The sequence below is a fragment of the Haliotis rubra genome, unplaced genomic scaffold, assembly GCF_003918875.1.
Source record: "Haliotis rubra isolate DU_JTF1 unplaced genomic scaffold, ASM391887v1 Scf150, whole genome shotgun sequence".
Classification (NCBI taxonomy): Eukaryota; Metazoa; Mollusca; class Gastropoda; order Lepetellida; family Haliotidae; genus Haliotis; species Haliotis rubra.
Genome location: NW_025765448.1, coordinates 479,237 through 487,264, shown reverse-complemented (window position 1 = coordinate 487,264; position 8,028 = coordinate 479,237). Strand labels below are relative to the sequence as shown.

At 36.8% G+C, this 8,028-nt stretch overlaps 1 protein-coding gene across 1 annotated transcript in view; it reads left to right on the top strand.

Annotated features, from left to right (window-relative positions):
• LOC124270257 (U3 small nucleolar ribonucleoprotein protein IMP3-like) overlaps positions 1-8,028 on the top strand; it is a 99,248-nt gene that overhangs the window by 22,702 nt on the left and 68,518 nt on the right. The gene's annotated exons all lie outside the window — the stretch shown is intronic.

Here is an 8,028-nt window from a genome sequence, read left to right as displayed (position 1 = left end):
GCTCCAGGGATGCTGTGTTGGATGGATTCCGCACATTCGTAATGTGTTAACATGCTGGAGACACTTACCGAAATGGAAAAATGCAAAATTGAAGGGCGTGAGACTTTTGCAATTTTTGTAAACTTTTTGCCGTGATTGCTGTTTTTCATGGAGCTCTGTGAGTTGATTTAACACATGTAGTTCTGAAAGAAAACTTATTTGAATATGATTTGATTTTTTAATATGTTAATCTTACCTATATTTGTGTGGACCTTTTGGGGCGTTTTGTTTTGTGTTGTTTACGCTTATTTGTAACAATGGGCAGTGGGGTAGCCTAGTGGTTAAAGTGTTCGCTTGTCACGCTGAAGACCGGGTTGGATTCCCTACATGGGTACAATATGTGAAGCCCATTTCTTGTATTCCCCCGCCAAGATATTGCTAGAATATTGCTAAAAACGTCGTAAAACCACACTCACCCACTCACTCACCCCTTCAAGAGAGCAATAATCTTGAATGTGACATTAAACCACATTTAGCATCCCTCTTCCCACACCATCTTGTTGTTCTTAGAACACCAAGGAAAAAGTGTAAACATAAATGTCGACCAATATCCCTTGCAAGTTCGGTGAACTAATGGGAAGTTTCAATGTTGCCTAAATATTCTTGAGATGCCCCCTGTGGATGCAGCGTTTTCTTTGATGGGAAACTGCAGTCGGAATGAACACAACACATATCACAATGTTCTGTTAAACCACTCAGTGGCTATACAGATAAACCATATTTCAGATTAGAAAGTCATCATTTTTTGTCAAAGAGAGTTCTGTACTCATTGCTGCTCATCAAATAATAATTAATCTATGTTGCTTGGTATAACATAATAAATCATGTTTTGATTCTGACTGCTAAATTTGATGCTGATGTAGGCTTGAACAGATTTCTTTGATTAAAAACATATTAAATTTACACTGGTTATGATACAGAAGGTTTCAACAGGGTCAAAAGCTTTTTAAATTTAAAAAATTCAGAGTATGTTAGAGAAATATTTTCCAGATTATGAGAATCCATTTGGTGAAGTCTAATGGATTTTACAAAATTTGTAAAAGCTTCCTGGTTTTTCCTTGTGGTATGAAATATTTAGAGAATTCATCAGAGAAATACATGAGAATTTCAACATTATATTGCTTGAAGTTATGTGGGGGGATGGGAGAGAAGACATTGCTGAAAGTGTCCGATTGTACAGGAGAAATTGAATTATTTATTCTTGATGATCAGAGAAAGTTATATAAATATTATAAAATATTTTGGGTAGTCATTTAAAGTCCTCAATTTCATCATTTTTCTGATGTTGAGACTTTCATCACTTCATTATTATCAAATGTTGCCCCTGGGAGGAACAAAGAGATTTTATTCCTCAAGATAAATTCTCTATGATAATTAATGCTTTCAGACCCAAAAAAAATGTATATTTATAACTTTGACATACACAAGAACTGTTTACTATTGTTTCTTGCTCTGTGAGTTAAAATACAAATTATTTGGTGAGAAGCTTAAGGAGCCACACTTATGTAAATTCAGCATACTAGGAGAGCTTTAGTTAAAATGTAAATGTTAAGCTGGAGTTTTTATTGTTAAATCCTTTGAAAAAACACTTAAAACATGGAAATTAGGAAATCATATTTTGTAAGAAAGCAGGAGATTTTGATTTCAAAGAAAGTAATGGTTCCGAGAATTTTTTGCCTCAGCTATTCATCTGAGTGACTTCCACTGACATGACAGTTTGCACACAACCGAGGGTGTGTGAACGGTGTGGGGACTGTTTGTCTAGGAATTTGTCAAAGAGTACCCCTGCTTAAGCATTCATGTCACCTTTGACCTCTTCAAATACAGCTGCACAGATTGTGGCAAAATCAATTCTGATTGGCTAACAAATGGCGCCTTTGTTTCAAGTTTTAATCTTCAGGCTCTGTTTACTTGAATCTTCTGTGAAGGAGTTAAGTTTGTTTGTGTTTGTGCTTCATTATTGTAAGGCGTAATGTATTTGGACGGAAGGTTAATCATGGCAGTTTTGTGAGGTGGTCAACTTGACTTAACCATTGACCCTAAGGACTTGTGTATATTGCATTGGTCTATGTGTATATCATACAGGTCTATGTGTATATCATACAGGTCTATGTGTATATCATACAGGTCTATGTGTATATCATACAGGGCTATGTGTATATCATACAGGGCTATGTGTATATCATACAGGTCTATGTGTATATCATACAGGTCTATGTGTATATCATATTGGTCTATGTGTATATCATACAGGTCTATGTGTATATCATACAGGGCTATGTGTATATCATACAGGTCTATGTGTATATTGCATTGGTCTATGTGTATATCATACAGGTCTATGTGTCTAACATGTCATTCTATGTATATAACTCATCAATCTTTTATAAGACATCAATCCTTTATATTGCACATCAGTCGCTATATATAACATGTCAATCTATGTATATAACTCATCAATCTTTTATAAGACATCAATCCTTTATATTGCACATCAGTCGCTACATATAACATGTCAATCTATGTATATAACTCATCAATCTTTTATAAGACATCAATCCTTTATATTGCACATCAGTCGCTATATATAACATGTCAATCTATGTATATAACTCATCAATCTTTTATAAGACATCAATCCTTTATATTGCACATCAGTCGCTATATATAACATGTCAATCTATGTATATAACTCATCAATCTTTTATAAGACATCAATCCTCTATATTACACATCAGTCGCTATATATAACATGTCACTCCATCTGATAAGACATCAGTGCACTCATATCATCATGTGTGTTTAATATTAGGATAGCATAAATGCACTCACTGCTCAGATACTGAATGTTTGTTGCTCAAACAATGAAATATCATTACACTCATGTCATTCTGACCTCTCACATCAAACAGTCCACTGGAACCCAAGTTGCCCAGATGTCTGAAGTGCAGAGTTGCCTCCTTTGGACACTTCTAAAACCTGAGATCATGGGTTCAAATCCCACTTTGCCCTGATTATGGTGGTTGAAGGTTTCTCAGTACCATACCCATGCTTGTGGGGCTCACCAAATTGGAAATTGTTTGAGAACTGTATCACTCTCACTCACTCACTCACTCACTCACTCTTTCTCTTCATACTCTCTTCAAATTCAGTTGACTCTGAATAAGCATAGCTGACGTTGATGCTTTCATGCTGTATTTTTGTGAAAGTCTTAACTTCCAAAGTTGACCTTTGCACAAGCAACATATCTCAAGCTAACATTTTGGTATGGATATATAAACATACATGAAAGTAGTTCTTTTAATTGAAGTAATTCATCTGTTTACCAAATCTGTCAAGCTGCTGTGACTTGTACAATCCACCCTGTTGGTTCAGAGTGGGTTGTGTCTGAGTGATAGGACAGACGGAACCAGGTCTTGAAAGGGAGAGGTTGTTTGCTCTAGAAAAATACCCATGTTTTCATTATGGCAAAAATCTCCAAAAATTCTCCATTGTTGGTACAACATGGCTGACAAAAATGCACATCAGGGTTGGAAGGAGAAAAACCTGAGCTACTGGCTAAACGGAACTGTTGACATGTTTGTCCAACCAACATTGACCGCTGTGAGTTTTGCCACCCTGTTATGATGTCGTAGTTTAAATACGAACATCGTACTTGTCCGATTGGATCGGAACAGTGGCCAACAGACCGGGTAAATAGCCTGCAGTTTGACGCCTCTCATTGTAATTATCTCGTATTTATTTTCTGACTTTTCGACAGAACACCAGCCCAAATCTGTTGACATCCCTGCTTCCTGGATGTTCCTGGAAAATGCGACACTCTCAGCTGACGTGATTAGGCGTTCCAGCCTCCATTGACACAAGTCTGATATTTAGACTTCATTTGGAGTTAGAAATAAAAAATAAATAAATAATCAAAATATTTTTGGGATGTTTTCTACAGTATTTTTTATCTTTTGATGACATTGAATTGTATAAGTTTTGAGTTAAGAGTTGTAAGTTATGGTGAGATGAGAAAGTACTCCTAGAAAATTTCATTACATTGTTTCTTTGGAATTCATGAAGGATATGATTTGGAAGATCGGCTTTGATAAGATACTGTATGTGAAACAACTGTTCTTAACATGATTTAATTTCTTAAAGATCTTCCTCCATAAATTATATTTTGAGAAAGAATATGTTTATGTGTAATTAGTTACAAATCAGACAGATGTTTTTACAGTAAACAGTTGATATCAGATATCAGTAGATCATTATGTATTTTTTTAAGGGTGGTGGGGTAGCCTAGTGGTTCAAGTGTTCACTCACCATGCTGAAGGCCCAGGTTCGATTCCCCACTTGGATACAATGAATAAAGCCCATTTCTGGTGTCCCCCCGACGTGATATTGCTGGAATATTGCTAAAAGTGGTGTAAAACTAAACTCACTCACTCACTCAGTTGCTCAGTTATTGATTTTTGAATATCAGAACAGGGTACAGTAGATCTATCTTGGATTTTCAACCATCAGATACATCGGATTGCAAAAATATTATCCATTTTCATTTATCATGAGAACACGTCTAATGTTAGGACTTGTAAAATGTTAGAAATTCAATACTGTTATGGTATTCTTATAACTCATTGGGGCTGTAACATCAGTATGTTGGTGTAAAAATATTCTATTCTTAGACCAAAATGAAAAAGAAGCTAATTTATAGGATTAGGAAAATAGTATGAAACGTGCCAATTGATGAGCCAATCTCTGCTTCTGTTGAAAGGGTTTCTATAATAAAGTATCCCATATCCCAGCTAATTACCAAAAAATACCAGACCAAATACTTCCATGAAGAGAAAAGAAGCAAGTTTAGATCAAATTGGTTATAATTAATTCATCAGTCTCTTCACCATCTGTTCAGGCTGAGATATCTCAACGCTGGTTTTTCCAAAGGAGCACGTTGATTGACAAATTATAGCCTCTTTCTGACGACAACGCTGGTCAGATGCCTATCTCTTGGGGTATTGGTATTTCTGCCAATTTGTTATAATTACGTTAAATGTCTGACTTGAACATTTGTAGGAAATACTACCATCAGTTGGGCATCCAGGGGTATCTGTCAGCAAGTTGGCAAAGAAACGCCCTGATGGCGGGGGAGCATGTAGTCTCGTGTAGCCGCCTCAAGGGACAGTTTTTTATTACAAGAATTAAATTTGTGCTACTCAGTGCTGACCAACAAGATTTGAGGTGAATTAGAAAAAGTTGTTTTCTTGTTCTGAGGACCAGACAATCGAAGACGCAGACATTGTTCATTTCGTAATTAGTCTATGATAAATCTCTATGTTGTTTGCTCGGCGTGCTGCTCCGGGGTTAAAGTTCCCAAATCTGTGCTGGATTTTTATTTCGCTGGATTATCCCACGGGAAGCAGCCCCGGCGAGACGGGATAAAATGTGGCGAGTTAATAAATTGTTAACGACAATGAGACTAATTTTTCCTTTGTAATTTTTATGTGTTGCTGAGATGCGAGTAATTCACTTTGGCATCAACTGACAAAGGTTTATTCGTTAGTAGTTTTGCGGCTACTCTAAGTACTATAATAAATTCATCTTTTGAATTGAAAACTCAGAGTTTTCTGATTTTAAAATTTATTGATGAAGCGTTTCCTTTTTTTAACTTTTGTGTTATTTGTTTCAAATACTTTCAGAATCTTATTCCTGTAGAAAGACAGTAATATAATTACATTGTAGTACCAGACTGGAAGCTCTGAGCTCATGGGATTTGAGGCGTAAACAACCAGTGTCTTGAAAAATATAGCATTTGATGGAGTTCACGGAAGAATGCTCTGTAGATCTGAGGAGGTGTTGGTCTCCTGTCTTAGTTGTCTGAGATACTTTTTGTTTAAGAATATATTTTAGTTTCTGGTATTTTGGTAAAAACAGATACAGGAGTCTTAAGTCTTGTGCACATTTTTCAAGTGAAAAGCATAAAATGTTGAGGAATTCCTGGTTCCGATTTGATTTCATACTATACTGAAATAAATTAGTTGGGGATTGGTTCGTAGAGGATAATAAACTAAATTACCAAAATATTGACTTACTGCAACTAAACATGAAGTCAACTAAATTTATATGAATTTCCCTTTCATGTAATGACTTTGAAATATGCTGAGAAATAATGAAGTTTAAACTTAAAATGAGAAAATGTTTATCTATGAATATTTTGGGGGATATTTAATGAAATTGTGTTCTTAATCATGTTAATCAGAAGAATAACAATCCCCTGAAACATTATGATCTGAGGCTAATTGCACATCTTGATCTCAACAGATCGCCAACATCAGGAATATATACATTAAAATCAGTTCTGTCTTCATTCATTTGGGTTTTACAAGTCTTTCAGATGATTTAATCATCATGTAAGTTGTTTTTTAGATATGTTGTTGCAATTAGACCAAAAAAGGACTAATTGTGAAATGATATATATATCAACCTTTTCTTATGGGTTGTAGGTATTTGAATTAACAAGAAAATAATTTTGTGTATTGGCCTTTTTCTTTAAAAAGAATCTGGAATGATTTGCAACTTCCCTGGTACATGCTTTACATTATTGTCTGGATCGGAGGCCATGCTATAAAACTTGTGGCCTGTTTGTGACTTCCCATGAAATCAGTTTTACTATTGTCAATTCCAATCTGTTCAATGTCCATTCTGTTGAAAGATTCTCTCTGAAGTGACAGATGCTTCCTTGATTGAAATGAGGGTCCATTTTCTTCAGTCACTCACTGTCCAGTTTGTGAATACCCGCTAGGGCACGTGGTGACCTCTGCCCAGTGACCTGTGACCCTGACAAACTGACCCCTTGTTAGTTGCAGGTTCATTATCTGTCTCTTACTGTTAGGCTAATGGCCGGTCAGTGTAAAGTGGCCATTGTCCACATTGTGTCCAGATAGCTTGATTACAGGGTGGGTGGATTTCAAAGAGATTAGCAGTCATTGATAGCCAAACGTTCAGCTCAAACTATGATGTGATTGATGTGGACGGACTTGTCTATCTGGACATTTTTCAATATACATCAGTCACCCACCAACTCCAACACCAACCCACTCGTGCAACCAACCAACCACCTAAACCACAACCAACCATCCAACCAACTTAACCACAACCAACCAACCAACCATCCATCCAATTGAACCACAACCAACCAACCAACCATCCATCCAATTGAACCACAACCAACCAACCAAACAGCCAAACCACAACTAAACAACCAAACCACATCACATCCAAAAATCCAAATCACAACCAACCAAGCAACTGTCTTTAATTCCAGTTTTCAACATATGAACCAAGCAATCCACTTAACCATCTACCCAACCAACAATCTGATGAATCACCCTCCATTTCCCAACCAACTGTCTGATGACCTGCGAAAATCCAAGTTCAGTAACAGTTCGTCAAATGCTTGTTCTTAGAGGTGATAGGATTGGTTGTCAAGCTCACTGACTTCGTTGATATCTAGAGCAGGAATATTGCTGAGTGCAACCAAAGTTAAACATCAATACACCTGACAACACACTCTTCCAACCAACCAACCAACCAACCAACCAACCAACCAACCAACTATCACACATCAACATATCTAATAAGCAAGCCAGTCAACCACCTAGCGTTGTTTGTTCCACCTATCTGTTGATCCACCTATTCCACTTCCATTAAACCCCCTTCCACGCTCACTCACTCACTCAACCTCTCAACAACTCACTCAACCACCCACTTACCCACCGACCCACCCAACCACTCAACCACTCACTTATCCACCGCCCACCAACCCAGATGACACATTAACTACGGTAATAAGAAACAATTTGTTCAACCTCCTTTGAGTGGTATATTTAAGAGCCTTCTAATGAGACTGCTCTTGTACAAGTCATGTGTAGCTCTACAGTCAACACAAGCCGATGTATAGAAATCATGATAGTCAGACCCCAATATCTCCATTGTTCAAGACAGACT